Source organism: Haemaphysalis longicornis, unplaced genomic scaffold, assembly GCF_048455015.1.
Source record: "Haemaphysalis longicornis isolate Haplotype H1 unplaced genomic scaffold, Haemaphysalis longicornis Haplotype H1 scaffold_7, whole genome shotgun sequence".
NCBI lineage: Eukaryota > Metazoa > Arthropoda > Arachnida > Ixodida > Ixodidae > Haemaphysalis > Haemaphysalis longicornis.
In genome coordinates, this window is record NW_027526422.1 from 183,613,530 (window position 1) to 183,631,809 (window position 18,280).

The window sequence follows — 18,280 nt, forward strand, 5'->3', positions numbered from 1 at the left end:
CTCGTGCAGGGGGACCGATGCGTCGTTGTATGTTTGCTTTGTCCAAGGCATTCATTTCGGAGCAACGAAGTCGGGAATTCGTCGGGCGCAGGCTGCTGAAAAGATGTTGGTTAAAAAGGCGTTCGGAATTCCTCGCAGTAGTTTTGAGGGCGATGCACGCATCAACGTTGACGTAAAGGCGAATGCATCACAACCTGCCCCGGCTATTCCGGAGCGTGTCGGGTGCAAAGCGACTTCGTTGCACGCCTCCAGATGGGGAGGTGTTCGGTTCGGATACTGATGACAACGGCACTCAGTGCCTGACAACGTTCTCAACCGCCTACTGCAGCCGAGGTTCCGTCAGTGTTATTCCCCTCTGTTGTGGCACAGTGTACAGCGTTGATTTTCTCATTTGTGCATGTTTGTAATCTTGAAGACAATTTGGCAACCTTTACAACGCAGAAGAAAAAACGAGCGAAGCTCGAAGACATTTCAATGATAAATAAAGTGCGGTGGTCATCATGCTGCGGTTCGGAGTTTTCGTGATTTGAGGGTTAAAACGGTAAACTACCGTTTTTCACGACTTCAGAAAACTCTCAATGATGTGCAGATTTGTCAGATAATCTTCAGATAGGTGTATTTTATATATCGAATTATCCATATATTGAATTTTTTCGCGATCCCCTTGGAGTTCGATATATCCGTGTTCGACTGTAGTTATGTCCATTTACGCTATTATAACGATTGCAGGTGGAAGTTCCGCGAAACCTGCTACATTGTGAAAATTTCATTGACAGTTTTTGTAATTTTTTAATAATTTTTTTATTTTTTAGTTTTTCAAAATTTCGGCCGCCCAATTATCTCCATTTAGGTTATCACAATGATTACATTCGGAACATCCGCCAAATCGGCAATATTGCGAAAATGCAGGGCGTTACACGGTTCTCTATTTTCTGTAATGATTGTATAATATTCCTATTTTTTAGCTTTTCAAAATTTTGTGCAACCAATTATCTCCAATTACGCTACTACAAGGATTGCAGGTGAAACTTTCGCGAAATTACCATTATTGTGGAAATGACATGCGGTATACGTTTTACCAGATTGCGTTTACCAGATCGGTGAATGAAAACTGGCTGTTGTTTAAAAATAAAATCTTAACCCTAGTTGACCGCCACGTCCCCCTCGTCTGCATTCGCGGTGATGCGGATAGGCCCTGCTACTCCAATACCATAAGAAAATTATCACGTAAGAAAAAACGCCTCTTCCGGGCGGCAAACAAATCTGCCTCTCCCTCTAAATGGGAAAAATATCTTCACAGCTTACACGAATACACTGCAATGCTGAGGTGCTCTAAAACGAAATACTTCCACAATGACCTCTGGGATATCCTACACACTAAACTTTTTTACACCCTTTTTTTACATCCTTTTGGCCAAAAAGGGTGTATGATAATTGAAAAAAGGGTGTTGGGAGGCCCGTACACCCTTTTTCTTGAATCTCAACACCCTTTTTCGTAGCTTTACGCCCTTTTTGCGTGAAAAAAAGGGTGTTGACCAACCTCAACACCCTATTTTTTGGAAGGGTGTTGCAAGGGTGAGGAAAAGGGGTTCAGGTCTTCATTTATTGAAGCCATGCATGCAATATAATTTCAAAAAGACATCCCATTGCACCATCCTCCCAACCTCGTCAAAAATGCTCAAAAGCAAAAAAAAAAAAGCTGCTGAATTCAATAAAAAGCAGCGGCAGCACCGATGTTCAAACAGGAAAAAATATCAGCCCTTGCTTATTTCGACATCGACAGAATAACACTCCCCCTCCCACTTTTTCTTTTCTACAGCCTTGCACGGAGCACAGCACAACCTTGAACTGTGACATCTGTATCATCATTCCGTCGTTCCCTGTTCCTCTCCTGCCCCACCAGCACAATCATAGCCCCCTCGGACAACAGTCATTCTCGTCACTAAGTGGAGTTATAACGTACTAGCAATCACAATTTTATTCCATTCTTATTATTAGCGACCGTAAATATTGTGTACAAATGCAATAAACAGACCACCTAGTTTCTCCTACAGAAACAACATTGGAGAACAAGGCAGATATCAAAAGAAAACAAAAGTTGGGAATGGAGGGGGCATGAAATTGGGCGCTAAATAAACAGACGCCAAATAATAATACGATTACTTACACTAGAACACTGCCAAATTTCATTGCGCAGTGTTATCTTACTATCTGCTGCTGTTTTAACGTTCAAATGGAGCGCCAAAAAACTCAGTCCGCGTTTGGTGTTTGTAAACTTTAAAAATCTAAGCTTCTTTATTATATTACACACAAAAAATAATAAGTTACTGTTGTAGTCAGTAAAAGAGGCAATTATTTATTGTTGTCGTTTTAATTTGTTTACTCAACTCCCGGCCAACGGCCGAAACCCTGAGTACGGCGCGCGGCGGCGTGGCCGGATTCCGGAACAGATACCCCGTGACCCTCCATGCCGTGACCCGTCTTTCATGGATTGTTTACTGTGGTGTGCAGTTACACAAGCGCAGTTATTATGATTAATTGGACACCTCGTCGTCTTCGGTTATGTCTGTCGTGTTCTACTTCGCGATGAAGTATTTGAGAACAACTTTGCCACCTGAAGACGGCTAATTTCGTGTGGCGCTTGCACCTGAACGTCGCTCGCTCTTCTGCTTCGTTTCCTGCAGGTAAGCTGTCTCGACACATTTGCCGCCTTTCTTTTCACTGGATGCCGTTTGTAGCTGTCATCGCCGCTTTAAGGATTCGTTAACAGGAGCCCGCGTGTGTGAATTGTTTAGCTGAACTAGCTAGGTTGAACCTTGAGGGCTCGTCTTTAGAAAGGCGATGTGCGAAAGTACATTGTGGTGCTTGCATTGAGCGCTGAACGCACTGGCGCTCAGTAACGCAGTGGCGCTCAGTAACTCAGTAACGTTTCCCATTCTGCAGCACTATATTGAACAGCTTCAGAGTTCACCACTGCGAACCACGTCTTACGCGTAGTTTATCAGAACACGGGCGGCTACTCCTCTAAACTGTGCTGCGCAGCGTTTACGGCTTCGTTAATCACCGCTGTCATTTGTGCCGTGTTGGGAATGACGAGGGAGAATCGTTTGCGAGCGAATGTGCGCGCCTCCCAAGCTAACGTTTCCCATTCTGCAGCACTATATTGAACAGCTTCAGAGTTCACCACTGCGAACCACGTCTTACGCGTAGTTTATCAGAACACGGGCGGCTAATCCTCTAAACTGTGCTGCGCAGCGTTTACGGCTTCGTTAATCACCGCTGTCATTTGTGCCGTGTTGGGAATGGCGAGGGAGAATCGTTTGCGAGCGAATGTGCGCGCCTCGCAAGCTTCGTTGCGTTTGCGGCGAGCCACCTCACCATGTGTACGGTGCCGCTGTACGCGGGCATTGATTTTGGCTGAATATTGTGTTGCCCGAGTTGTAACATTCGTGCACCCAATAATTTCCATTCTTGCCTGTGTGGTAATCATGTGTCATCCGGTTTTAGACCTCTGGACGGTCTGAGCACATCACGTCCCTCCATTCAACCGGACAAGAGCCACAAGCATTGTCAACAGTGTTTGGCCGCCAGAACGTAAGTTTTCAAACATAGTTTTGGTAGCACAGTGGGCTACCATACTAGAATAATGTTCGATCACTTGAATGTAGAAGTTCTCGCCCCCGTAACAATTATTGGTGTTTCATGCATAACCTAACATGTAGCCGCTAAATGGCAACCTTTCTTGTTAATTTCGGAAAACTCAGTTTCACCCAAAATCATAATGCGGGCGTAACAGTTAATCACCATGTATACGAACTTCCTGGTGTTAGTCATGCTTACGGTGAAGCCATATTTCTTAGGTGGTGACCCCAAAATGTTATTACCTTTGTAGTTTAGTCTTCGATAAAGCCTTACCAGTTCTGTTTTCAGCTATTTTTTGGATGTTTATCATGTGAATTGACAGTCCTTGCAGTCCACTTTTTCAAATAGTTATGTAACTGCCTGTACCATTTAAAGAGGCCTGATTGGGGTTCTGAAGGCTGCGATTTACGCACGCTAGTGCTGTCCCGCCAATAAAGAAACATCCTTCCACAAAGAAAAAGATTTGAAAGTGTAAAGTATCAGCAGCATTATTCTTAACTGGAACATGCTAATTGCTAGTCCTGGGGCTTTTCCTGAAAGCACTGTGGATGTTATGACAGAGGAAAACCACTCAAACACATCTGCCAAGGCCGTTGCTGCTCCAAGATGGGTGCAAGCATTGAGTCATCTGAGCAATACATTACACCCTTTTTTTAAACAACCGACGTGCATGCTGCACGTACTCCTGATTGGGCGTGTGCCAGGCGCGTAGCCAGGAATTTTTTTCCGGGGGATGGGGGGGGGGGGGGTTGTCGACCAAAAAATGGGACGGGGAAATATGTAGGCAAGGCATCTTGCGCGTAGTTTTGCAAACGAAGCTTGAAATAACTGACTTTAACATGTGATTTGTGTATGCTCAACACTAACTGTAAAGCCCACCTTAAAGGAGCCATGAAGACAAAATACAAGTTGGGTTTATTAGAAAGACTGCTTAGTCCTGATAACAATGATCCCAATATCATCGCAATCTTCGAAAAAATAACGGAGATATTAAGGAAAACGTATGAAGCAGTCGCGGCCCCCTAGCCAATTTCCCGCAACTTTTCTATGACGTCACGGAACCTTGTTTCTGCGATTGGCTGCTGCCTAACTGACCTGTCGCGACGGCACATGACTGGACGTCTGTAATCCGGCCTCTACTTCCATTCGACCGCATCACTTGACGTTAACGTGCAGTTAAGGCACTGAAAATTATGTTTTATTGTGGGCCCATATGAATTCATTCTTGCTTATAACACGTCACTGTGGCGAAAAATCTGAAAGTTTTTAAATACTTCTTGCTTTTTTTCGTTAAAAAACATATTTCGCGGCTCTAATGGAGCTGAGTGACATACTGAATCCTAGTTCTTTCAAATTAAACGAAGTTGTATTTTCTCTTCATGGCTCCTTTAAGGAGCTTAGATAGTGATGATCAGCTAAATTGCCGTTCGCTGGTCTATGGGCAGACCACGGGCGATTCATTCGTCCGCAGAGCAGGTGGTTAAGCGGACCCGCGCTTGTGAGTGTGATCATGAGTGCGCTCGTGAGTGGCGCGCGGTCCCCGAAGTTCGTCGGGCGGAAGTGGAGGCCAACACTGAATGTTTACTATCAAGATTCTCGTGTTTTAGAAAAGGACTATTAAATTTTCTTGTCAGCTATGAAGTACAGTCGAGCACGATTTGAAGGTTATCGCGCCAGCATCGAGCGGCCAAGCGTGTGCCACCAGCCCACGGTTTGGTTTCGGAACCATGAAAATTGAGATTTCACACTCTTCGCTCCCTTGTTGGCTGTTCCATGATACAACAATGGCCCGCACGACTGACTTGCCACCCTTTGGGTTTCAAGCTGTACAGGGCCGTCCACGCTAGGTGCGAACACGGCGCAGCGTGACCTTGCTCCGCGGAGCGCCAGCGGACAATCCGCGGCCGCGCATCGAAGCTAAGCGGCGCAGGCGCACAAGGGCTTGGAGCTGGGGCTTCGTGTCGTCTGCTACCGCGGGAGAGCGCTGTGCCTGCTTTGCTGTGAAGCACGCCTAACTGTAGGCTTGCCTGTAGCGACGGCGTTGCAGGAAAGCGCACTTTCCTTACTGCGGCGCGTTGTGTAGTTTCTGCGTACGAGAACCCACAGCTTCCGCTTTTCAGTACCGCGGTGCAGGGTAAATGCAAGTATTGTTGCAAACATTTCAGGACTGGCTTGGTTTGGCTCAATGAGAGACGTTGTATAGAACGGCATCATATAATTTCGGCCACTAGGATTTATTTAATGCTCACTGGCATTACGCAGAACATAATTGTCTGTGCATTTCGCCTCCGTGGAATTTCGGTCACAGCGGCTGGGTTTCGATCTGCCGAATTTCTTCCAGATGTGTGTCGGCTTTTTTCACACATATGAATATCGCGCATCGTCGAGATGGTTCAAGCAGTCGCCCAGCCAGGAAGTCACGCCCCCAGCACAATTGTCTACTCTACGGTCGAGTCCTGGACTGGTCCCACTCTAGTGTGCTAAATTGTAATGCATACGTCATTGGTTGCGCTCCCTACATGGGTAGTTATTAAGAGACAGCGGCCCTTTCTTTGTTGCCACTTGTACGCATCCTCCTTTCTGGTAAGACCCGTACTTCCTCGCAATAGGCCTGCGTGAGCAATGAAGCTGTGGTCACCAGTTCCATGCTACACAATTTTGGAACAGGTTCTCTGTTCTTTAGGTCCACAACTTCTGCATTCTTCTCTTTACTATCCCCACACACATGGCCTAGCCAAACGCCACGAACAGAAAAATCACCAATATGTTCAATGCATTTTCAAAATGCTTAACAATGCATTCAATCCCTTACATTAAACAAACACTTGCATTGTGGACTCGGCATATTCTGATTTCTTTTCACATGTACGATATTTCTTGGCGATTTCCATGAGCTCGTTGATCATATTCGAAGTCACATCGAGCAATCCGGGAGCTTCTTCGAGCAAGACTGAGTATGTGAATACTCTGATCAAAAAACAATTCGGGAAGCTAGCAGTCACGCGCAAGACTTCAATGTTGAAGCTGTTGTTGGTGAGCTTTGCTGGACGCAGCTAAGCTTTAATATCATTGTTTATTTTCATAGTTGCGGTGCTAGTAATTGTCGTCATATGCATCAAACCGGTCGTCGTCTTTCTCGAAGCGAGTGGTGGATTGAAAGTCGTCCTCTGCATTGTAGTCTTCAACCAGCCCTGCGTCATCAACTCGAGACGCGGTTGCAGGATCTGCCAGTCGTCTCGGGAAGTATTGCCACACTCGTAGCCATGTCTCCAATTATCCACAATGGCTTCCAGAGAATGTGTCGGTCGCGGTGACCTCTACCAAGCAGCATGTTTTTTTTTAATTTTAGCATTGGGCTTTAGCATTAACGCTGAAGTTTTGTTGCATGCGCGGCAGAGATTGACGACCGCGCTGGTTGTCTTTTTTTTTTGTTTTTTTGCTATAGCCACTGCACGAGCCGAGGAATCGGCGTTTTCTACAAGGTACACGCTCCCGAGTGCTCGGCATGTTCTCGCTTCTAGAGGTTTTTGCCAGTTTTTTATTCGCGCTATATCCACTGCGCGTGCCGGGGACACTCCGAGGTCGCCGCAAGCATGCCCCAACGAACCTTCAAAATTTTCTCTCTTTTTTTGCTACAACGGTGGTCTTACGGCCAGTAACACCTCCGTTGTTTAAAAAGCCGGCCGGATGGCACATTCGGGCATAAGGCCATCTGCTTTAGAGAGCACACGCAGAAAATACAGCTTTGCTTCTTACCCTTTTTAATTATAGGGTGCGGTTAAATCCCGAAAAACCCGCCAGGACATCGCCTGGCCCGCCGCGGTTGCTCACAGGTTGGGATGGTTGGCTACACTGAGCCGGGAGACCCATGTCCGATCCCAGTAGCAGGTGCCACTTTCAAAAGAGGCGAAATGCAAGAACGCGCATTTGCTGCGTGGTATCAATGCACGGTAAAGTTCCTTGGGTGGTTATTTGGAGCACTTCTCTGCAGCGTTTTCGTAGCAAGTGTAGTTTTGTAGCGCTAACCCCTATAACCCGAGCCAAACCAGTTCTGAAATGCCTTCAACCTTCAACAATACTTGCATTTAACCGGCACCGCGGAACTGAAAAGCGGAAGCTGTGAGTTCTCGTACGCATAATCTACACAACGCGCCGCAGTAAGGAAAGTGCGCTTTCCCACAACGCGGTCGCGCCGCGCTTAGACGCTACAAGCATGCATACAGTTAGGCGTGCTTCACAGCAAAGCAGGCACGGCGCTCTCCCGCTCTAGCAGACTACACGAAGCCCCGCCTCCAAGCCCCTGTGCGCCGGCGCCGCTTAGCTTCGATGCGCGGCCGCGGATTGTGCGCTGGCACTCCGCGGAGCGAGGCCACGCTGCTCCGTGTTCGCACCTAGCGTGGACGGCCCTGTACATATGTTGTTATCAAGCACAGACTTGGACTTGGTTGCCCTTTATCTACACCAATGATAACAAAACTTGCATAGAATATTTGCTAAAGCTGGTGTTCTTTCTGCTTCGCTTGAAAGAGTAGCTTTCCCGCGACAACCTCCGAATCGCAGTGGACTGTACATGCGGCGCATTCGTATATTATGGCGGTGAAGCTAATGTGCGTCTTCGTCGTACAGTAATCGCCTTTTGTTATTTTTTGTGCTAGTAACGTGAGTAGTAAACTTGCGCTAAGCGGAACACCTTATTGCACTGCTGTTGAATGTAGAGCTTGTTGCACGTTTCTTAAATTTCATTATATTTCTATCTGTTAAATCGAAACAGGCATGGCTTCAGTAAAATTCCGATTAAGCAAATACAGAATGCTGATTCTAACCAAGAGGGAGGTCAAGGAAACAGTACAATAGTGCCAAAAAACAAAGCTCCGCATTAAGGAGAATTGTGTAGTTTTGTTGATGTGGAGGAAATACAAGATGGGCGGAGCAATGCTTTTTATGCAGCAGAAATTATGGATCTGCAATAGTCAATGAAATGCGATGTCGGTAGAAAAATAAACATATCAAGGATTTATAGTTGACTAAACAAAATACAGCGACGTGCTCTGTCATGTGATTATACTTTGTACCAGTGTAAAGACAAGGAATGACACGCTCCCGACAACATGTAAGCCTATATGAGGCTTTTCCTGCTGTTCTGCCATTCCCCGGCCGCGCTGTTCCGCCATTGAAACAGTGGGGCTGTTTCGATCGGCTCGCGGCAGGTTCCCAGCGGTTGTCGGTGTATCCGGCGCGAAATGCAGCCGGGCTGTATATAGTGACAGGTACAGCATCTGGAGCGGGCGCAGGGATCAGACGTTGACATAGCCCTTGTTTTCAGCTTTATATGAGCAAGAATGTCCTTAAAACTGCAGGTTCCGCGCCTGCAGGTGACTTCAGGCGGTTTTTCAGGCTGCTTAAACCGCACCCCAGCAGTTATCTTCTTGGATGTTCTTTTCCCCGGGGCTTCTCCTCCAAGCCGCAGTAGCGCTGAGGATCGCACCCCGGGCATCCTCAACCGACAAACTCAGCCTCCGATACAAAACTGTACATTTATTTACAGCCCGGCGGGTGACTAAATAAAATTCCCCCACATTTCCCCGAGGGGGAGAATGTGAAAGTGCGAATACACGGTTGTCGGCCCGCTTGCGGCGCTTGCGCTCGGCCCCCGCAGCCCACCGCCTTCTCTTCCATCTCTTCCATCGGGTTTGTAGTATCACGTGTACACCACGCAGTTATCAAGCCGCTATAACGCCGCTGAGTCGCCAACGCACGCCGCTGACGACGTAGTTTGAATGCGTTAAAGATATAAGGCGCGTCAACACTGATATCACCGTCGCGTCCGTGGCTTGATCGGTAGAGCGTCGCGCTGCGGCCGCAAAGTCCGCGGATCGAAACCTGGCGCCGGATGCTGTTTTTCTTTATAGAGGAGCACTGCGGACGCCGCCGCCGCCGCCGCCGACGCCGGCGGTGGATGGTTTGGGGTCGCTTGTATTCACACTTAAAAACAGTGCTCAGGCGGAGCTCAAAGACGACGGGCCGAGCTCTCCTGCGCCCGACCACGTCTCCCGATGTCGTCTCCTTGTCTTCATCTTCCCTCCACCCTGACCCTGGGGGCTAGGCAAGAGGGAAAAGCGAGTCCTTCGTGGGGGTCCAACCAAATGTGGTGGCCATTAGCGCATCCGGTGCGAGCAGGCGCGACCTTCCTCGGGATGCGCGGAGTTTCAAGGCGCCGAGCGACACGTGCGTTCAATTTCTGTGCCGCTCGTCCCGGGGCCCGCGCCAGTTCGTGCGTCGAAGCGCCCGACACCTCCACCGCCACTGTGAAACATAACTTCAGGAATGTTTCACACACGAGACACACACCACACACACATTTGGCCCGTGCACCATCGTTTCTTCAGTTGACGACACAACAATCAGCACGGCCAGTGCCTCTTGACCCTGGCTGCAGGTCACCATGACAAATTAGGCACAATCCTCACATAGCTCATTCAGAGCGAGCGGCCTTTAGAATGCGATACGCACCGGCCGTCGTCGTCCGAAAACGCTCCTCGCTCGGGAAGGGACCACTGCTGGGTCGTCAGCATGCGTTGGAGCCACTCTGCACTGAGGTGAAGCTGACTGACACTTGCGCCTCTTTCCAGGCAAACCCTCGGGTTCGGCCGCTTCTGACCCACCGTACGCGCACGAGGTGTCATTCTCTACGACACACCTTTGGTCAGGGTAAGCAGCAGAGGGCTGCTTCGTGGGCACGTTAACGCGGTCATGCAATGCCGGAGAGGCTATATCTTGAGTCACTGCAGTTCTACCTGCAAGTGCCTGGGGCTGCTTTACATGAGCCGCCGTACCCTGATTTGCACTTCCCTCTCTCAATTCGCTGGAGCTTCCCATGGCAAGCATATTTTCGGGACTCGACATTCGGGGACCTCCAGAAACACACGATGCAGTGTGCGTGATACCAACTGCATCCGATTCCTCGCGCGATTCCCGTGCTGCCGCATCCTGCAAAGCTACTGGCCGCACGGCCACGGTCCCGGGATGTTCTCTGTCTCCGCACGGTGCGACGACAGGCTCACGCTCAACTGAAGCCAGTCTCCACCCCTTCAGAACAGCTGATTTAAGAACCTCATAGTTCTTCCGCTCCTTAATGTGCGAACCCTCGCGTTCAGCCGCTACTGAACCACCATTCGCGCACGAAGCGCCGTTCTCTACCACACACCGTTGTGTGACGCAAGGAGTAGAGAGGGGCTCATCGGTCACGTGAATGCGAACATGCGACGCAGCTGAGGCTGTGTCTCTGGCTATCAGCTTTTTCACGGGCATGCCCACACTCCTTCGACGCACGAACTGGCGCGGGCCCCGGGACGAGCGGCACAGAAATTGAACGCACGTGTCGCTCGGCGCCTTGAAACTCCGCGCATCCCGAGGAAGGTCGCGCCTGCTCGCACCGGATGCGCTAATGGCCGCCACATGGGGTTGGACCTCCACGAAGGACTCGCTTTTCCCTCTTCCCTAGCCCCCAGCGTCAGGGTGGAGGGAAGATGAAGACAAGGAGACGACATCGGGAGACGCGGTCCGGGCGCAGGAGAGCTCGGCCCGTCGTCTTCGAGCTCCGCCTGAGCACTGTGTTTTAGTCGCCCGCCGGGCTGTAAATAAATGTACAGTTTTGTATCGGAGGCTGAGTTTGTCGGTTGACGATACCCGGGGTCAGATCCCCAGCGCTACTGCGGCTTGGAGGAGAAGCCCTGGGGAAAAGAGCATCCAAGAAGATAACTGGCGCTGTCGACAGGATCTTCAACAGCGACGACTCGGCCAGCCGGCGGGCTAGACGGAGCAGGCGGAGAAGTCGCGGCCTGCTGAACGTGATCGGCGGGAGCAGCGAGCTCGTCAGCCTGCTGGAGAAGCGGCTCGACCGGCGCTCAGCGGACTTCTTAACGGAGAGCGGCAGCCTGCTGAATGAGATCGGCAGGAGCAGCCAGCTCGCCACCGAGGTGGAGAAGCGGCTCGAGCGGCGCTCAACGGACGTCTCAACGGAGACCGAGGCAATCTCTGCGGCCTGCTGAGCAGCGGAGAAGCAGCTTGGCGAACGGTCAGTGGAGGCATCAACAGCCCACTGAAGGAGAAGCGGCAGGCGAGAAGTCAGCGGGCGATTGTTTGGTGGACACCTCGGTGGAAGGAGCGGTGCATAAATGGATAACCCATCTGCACAGGTGCGGCATCTCTACAGGCGCCGAGCTATGCAGGTCAGTGCCTCGTTTGATGCTGGGTCTGCGGTTCACCATGACATCTAGCGGCTATCTAGGTGTAGCCGCGAGATAATGATGAGGATTAGGAAGCGTGCATGAACGTTGCAGGGACAGCAAGCATTGCAATGTCGTTCACTGAGCAGAAGGCGCTATTGCTGGCGAAATTGAGAATCGCTGAGGCAGAGTTAGCAGCGGAACGTTCGAAGAGTGAACGTTTCAAGAGAGCTAACAATGTTCCTACCTCACCGATTGCTCAAACAGTAATGTTCAGCACTCAGGGAGAGAGTGAACTGGGGTGCTCCGGTACGCCGAAAGATGCGCTGGGTGGAACCCATTCACTGGGCGCGCGTAGACCTCCTGTTTCGCGGGATCCGCCACGATCAGAGTCACGTGGGAAAGGCGAAGATAGGATAGTGGCGCATGTTCCTTCGTGGGCGTTGAGATTTTCTGCAACCGGGGAGCAGAATAGTGAAGCATCCCGCGTAGAGAATTTCACCAAAATAAAGATGGAGGGGAAGGAAAGTGTTACGCGCGAGGCTGCGTTGGTAAATGACAGGCAGTCAAAGTTGAATGAGAGTGTGCGCATGCCCGTGATGAAGCTGATGGCAAGAGAGAAAGGCTCCGCAGCGTCGCATGTTATTGGTCATGTTGCCGATGAGCCCCTCGCTACTCCTTGCGTCACACAACGTTGTGTGGTAGAGAACGGCGCTTTGTGCGCGCACAGGGGTGCAGAACACGAGGGTTCGCACAGGAAGGAGGGGAAGAACTATGAAGTTCTTAAATCAGCCGTTGTGAAGGGGCTGGTTTCAGTCGAGCGTGAGCCTGTTGTCACCGCGTTCGGAAAGGGAGAACGTTCGGGGAGCGTGGGCGAGCGGCCAGTTGCTTTGCAGGATGCAGCAGCACGGGAATCGCGCGAGGAATCGGATGCAGTTGGTATCACGCACACTGCATCTTGTGTTTCTCGAGATACCCAAATGTCGAGTACCGACAATGTGATTGCCATAGGGAGCTCCAGCGAATTGAGCGAGGAAAGTGTACATCAGGGTACGGCCGCTCATGTAATGCAGCCCAGGGCAGTTGCAGATAGGTCTGTAGGACTGGCTGAAGAGATAGCCCCTACAGCATTTCATGTCAGCGGTGAAGTAGCCGCTAAGCAGTCCTCTCCTGCTTACGCTGACCAACGGTGCGCAGTGGAGCACGGCGCTCCGAGCGCAGAAGCGGCCGAACCCGAGGGTTCGCCTAGAAAGAGGCGAAAGCGTCAGTCAGCTTCACCTCAGTGCAGAGTGGCTTCAACGCATGGTGACGAGCCAGCAGTGGTCCCTTCCCGAGCAAAGAAGCGAGGAGGAGAGGGGCCCCCGATACAGTTGTGTGAGGGTGTGTGGCGCATGGCAAGGGCGTTTTCGGACGACGACGGCCGGTGCGTACCGCTTTCTAAAGGCCGCTCGCTCCGAATAAGCTATGTGAGGATTGTGCCTAATTTGTCATGGTGACCTGCAGCCAGGGTCAAGGGGCACTGGCCGTGCTCATTGTTGTGTCGCCAATTGAAGGAACGATGGAGCACGCTCGCAAAGTGTGTGTGGTGTGTTTTTCGTGTGCGAAACATTCCTGAAGTTATGTTTCACAGTGGCGGTGGAGGTGTTTGGCGCTTCGACGCACGAAATGGCGCGGGCCCTGGGACGAGCAGCACAGAAATTGAACGCACGTGTCACACGGCGCCTTGAAACTCCGCGCATTCCGAGGAGGGTCGCGCCTGCTCGCACTGGATGCGCTAATGGCCACCACATGGGGTTGGACCCCCACGAAGGACTCGCTTTTCCCTCTTCCCTGGCCCACAGCGTCAGGGTGGAGGGAATATGAAGACAAGGAGACGAGAGAGACGCGGTCCGGGCGCAGGAGAGCTCGGCCCGTCGTCTTCGAGCTCCGCCTGAGCACTGTTTTTTAGCCGCCCACTGGGCTGTAAATAAATGTACAGTTTTGATCGCAGGCTGAGTTTGTCGGTTGGAGATACCCGGGGTGAGATCCTCAGCGCTGCAGTAGCTTGGAGGAGAAGCCCCGGGGAAAAGAACACCCACAAAGATAACTCCAGCTTTGGCATAAACATTATGAAGGGGGGGGGGGGCACCAGGACCCCCCTCCCCCCCCCCCTCTCCGGCTACGCCCTTGGCGTGTGCTGATTCTTTCTTGCTTCCACCACATTCGCGTCGTCGTCACGTTGATTTGGGAATGCTGGAATCCAGCATATGCTGGCAAGATACGAGAGCTTGAACACAACCCACTTGCCCACAATGAGTTTTCAAAGATCTCCACCACCTGAAGGTACTGAAGTGAGATGTAAGCATTGCCTGAAAAACATACCAGATAAGGGTACCAAATCATACTTATGGGTCTTGCTCGCCCATTTATGTGTTTTGAACGAAAAAGGTGCCATTTAAAGGTGACACGTCGTTCCCTACCGATTTCTGATGCCTGATTAAGTTTGTGGGCATAAATTTAGCAGCTTTCTCACATGTCTAACCTGTACGTGTGCTTGTTAGGAGTGAAGTAGGTAAAAATTGAAAGGTTTGATTGTAGTTGTGTATAGATTACCTACATTTTTTTCATTCCTAGAAAAGAAAAATTGAGGTAACCCTGGCAATGGTTCTGCATTTCTGCATTTTTTTATGCTTGTATGATTCGTAGAACCTGCAGGAGTTCAGCTGCTTGTTAAAGGAAAAATGAACAGTGGTACAAAAAGAAGTGCTACTAAAAAAAATCTTCACAATCACAGGATGCCAACGGTCCACCTACCAACTTTCGTCCTGCATTGTTTCTGCTGGCTGGAGCGGCGCATGGAGCATTTTTCAACTTCTTGAAGTTTGTGATCAAGCATACCCCAAGTGAAGTATGCCGCAGAGGGATCTTCGGTTTTAATGCCACAATTTCATGTGGTTAGCACTTACTCGTAAGGCATTTTAAATATTCATCATCCCAGAGGGTATGTTACCTTCGTCTTGGGTGGAATGTGGCTGCAATAAGGTTATTTGTGACAGAAACAAGCGAACCACGTGGTGAGAGTCATTGAGGCCCTGTTGATTGCGCATGCTACTCAAATAACATTTTCATTCAGCTGAATACTTTCTAAATATTACAATTTGTGAACAAAATATGATAAAAGTCATGATTAGTTGTACTACAGTGCAGGAAAGAAATGCCAGCACATGTTTTAGGAGCCTCTTATATTTCAGGTCATTGGCTGGTGAGCAATAAAACATAACTGAAAATTGTTTAAAGTCAAATCAAATATTGTTGTCACCAGTGCATGGCCCGTAGTAAAAGCTATCTGGTATCCCAATTTGAAATGAGACAGGAAATGCCAAAAAAATAATTAAATAAACAAGACAGCTTGCTACAATAAACCAATTCAAATAATGGCTCAATGTCTATAAAGTGGTGATTCAGGCGGGTTAGTTCGGTGTTGATGAAATACAAGCAGGCCCTCGCCTGGTCAAAAACAAATAAACAAATAAAGACATTTTGGGGCCCCTACTGGCCTTTGATCACAATGAAAGGGGGGTGAAAGGTCGCGATTATTTATAGGTTCGGTGGTGCAGAGTGCGCATGTATATCTCGGAGAGATTACCCCGCGACCGGTTAATCGTGTTTTTAGTTGGTTGAATATGCACTGATTCTAAAAGTAGTAGTGTCGACATGCACTTCTCTGATGCGATTATGCTTGCGGAATCCCAATCGACGACGTGGTCAGTAGCCAGGTGATGATCCGCCAAGGCATTTCAGCTTGCATTGCCTTTTTTGACATCGTTCTGGTGCTATTGAATTCTTATTTTAAAAATTTCCAGTTTCACCTATGTAGGATGCGTCGCAATCCTTGCATGGAATTTTGTAGGCAACTCCGGGGAATCTTTATTTTTCTAAAGGGTCCTTCACGCGTACCAGCTTCTGCTTAAGCCTGTTCGTTGGAACGTGTGCAATTTTAATGCCATATGTGCCAAACACCCTTGCAAGAGCTTCACTGATGCCTTGCGTGTAGGGGACGGCAGCGCGTTTTTGCCCGTCTTCAGGAACCCTTTCGGAGGAGGCAACTGAATCCCACAATTGTTGCGTCCTCACAAGCATTGAAGGGTAGCCCTTGCTGCGAAGGTCCTTCCTTACCACGGCTAGCTCTTGCTTGCACAGACCAGGCTCAGAGCAGATTGGTGATGCGTGTGAGAAGAGTGCAGCGGCGACGGAGCGTTTTTGGCCTATAGGATGCGCAGAGTCAAACCCCAGGTATCTACCCGTGTGGGTCGGCTTTCGATACACACTGGTTATAAATCCTTTGCCCGACCGCTTCAGAAGTACGTCGAGGAAGGCGATCTGTCCATTATTTTCCTGTTCCATGGTGAACTGGATGCTTGTAACACAAGAGTTTAGATGCTCAATTAAAGGCATTACGTCTCGGCGGTGGATCACACAAAAACAGTCTACGTAGCTGACAAAAATCTTGGGGCCGTCTTGTACGAGCATAGCGCAGAATTTTCTAGAGCCTCTGAGGCAATATTTGCACAGACTGCTGAAACGGAAGCTCACATCGCTGTTCCAAACCGCTGCTTGTAACATTGTACGTTGAAAACAAAACGTGTTCTGCAGGCCAAATTCCAGGCAAAATTACGCGGTCCGGAGTTGCAAGGATCTACTCGAGAACGATTCATGTCTGCCTTCACGTTCGCCAATTGAGATGCAAGACTTATATCGTCTCCTGGAATTTGGCCTGCAGAACACATATTTTGTTTTCAACGGACCAGTGGTTTCGAACAGCGATGGGAGCTTCCGTTTCAGTAGTCTGTGCGAATATTGCCCTAGAGGCTTTAGAAAATTCTGCGCTATGCTCGTACAAGACGGCCCCAAGATCTTTGTCTGCTATGTAGACGACTGTTTTTGTGTGATCCACCGCCGAAACGTAATGCCTTTATTTGAGCATCTAAACTCTTGTGTTCCAAGCATCCAGTTCACCATGGAACAAGAAAATAATGGACAGATCGCCTTCCTCGACGTACTTATGAGACGGTCGGCGAAAAGATTTACAACCAGTGTGTATCGAAAGCCAACCCACACGGGTAGATTCCTGGGGTTCGACTCTGCGCATCCTACAGGCCAAAAACGCTTCGTCGCCGCTGCACTCTTCTCACGCGCATCACGAATCTGCTCTGATCCTGGTCTGTGCAAGCAAGAGCTAGCCGTGGTAAAGAAGGACCTTCGCAGCAACGGCTACCCTTCAAAGCGTGTCAGGACGCAACAATTGCGGGCTTCAGTTGCCTCCCCCGAAAGGGATCCTGAAGAATACAGGCAAAACCACGCTGCCGTCCCCTACACGCAACGCATCAGTGAAGCTCTTGCAAGGGTGTTTGGCACATACACACTAAACTTTTTAACACCCTTAAAGGTGCTAAAAGGGTGCACTCAACATTTTGCACCCTTTTTGCACCTTTTAAGGACTAAAACATTGCTCCGGCACCCAATCATGAGGGTGCCACATATTAAGGGGTGTAAATCTTAACATTTTTACACCCTTTAAGGTGCAAGGAGGGTGTACTGAACATTTTGCACCCTTTCTGCACCTTTCAAGCACCCAAATATTGCTCGGGCACCCCACCTCGAGGGTGCCAAAATTCAGGGGTGTAATCAACAGTTTCATAGGGTGCTACGACCGTTAAAGGGGTGCTAAAAAGTATTTCTTCTCGATTGGGGTGTTACCACGGCACCTTATCGTTAGGGTGCCTAAAAGAACGGTGTGTGAATGCAAGCATGCAAAATTGCACAAAAACAGGCTGAATGTTTAAACCGCACATTGCACTATTTCACCGCCCGTTGAGAGAATAAATATGAACTCTCCACATAGACCAGGGGAAAGGCTCTAAAATTGCTGTTCGTAAATTGAACAAAACGTGCTGAATGTTTAAATTCCACTCTGCACTAATCTACTGCTTCGATTGTATCACAAGGTTCGTTTCAATGGCTGGGTGCACGGAAAGGAAAGGCTACAAAATGCCTCTTGTAGTCCTATAAATAAAACTTTTACGCGAGGCATCGGTGTCCTCAACGAAATCGAATTTACCTAAGAATTTGTTCCCGTATTATTATGCCCCGGGCAAAAATTCCAACAAGACTCTCTTGTTGGGCTCACAGCACGCCTGTGGGGACAATACGAAGTTCTGTCGGCACTCTATCGTTCCAATAGCCTAGTCTTCCAACAGGGAGTTTAACCTTGATGGCGTTTGTGGGGCCAATAAGAAGCTCTGTCGGCACTCTATCGTCCCAACAGCGTAGTCTTCCAACAGGGAGTTTAACCGTGATGGCGTTTACCGGCTCGCCAACACGATAAGTCAACGCCAACAGACGCCTCGTTCGTAATCAGCGGCGCGAGCGCGCCA

General features: G+C 49.4%; 1 long non-coding RNA gene across 1 annotated transcript; it reads left to right on the forward strand.

Annotated features, from left to right (window-relative positions):
• The first annotated feature begins 2,636 nt into the window (after nucleotides 1-2,636).
• LOC144145622 (uncharacterized) lies at nucleotides 2,637-9,050 on the forward strand. Its single transcript, XR_013317539.1, has 3 exons — nucleotides 2,637-2,684; nucleotides 3,508-3,594; nucleotides 9,000-9,050. It is a non-coding gene; the product is annotated as an uncharacterized LOC144145622 (long non-coding RNA).
• The last annotated feature ends 9,230 nt before the right edge of the window (nucleotides 9,051-18,280 follow it).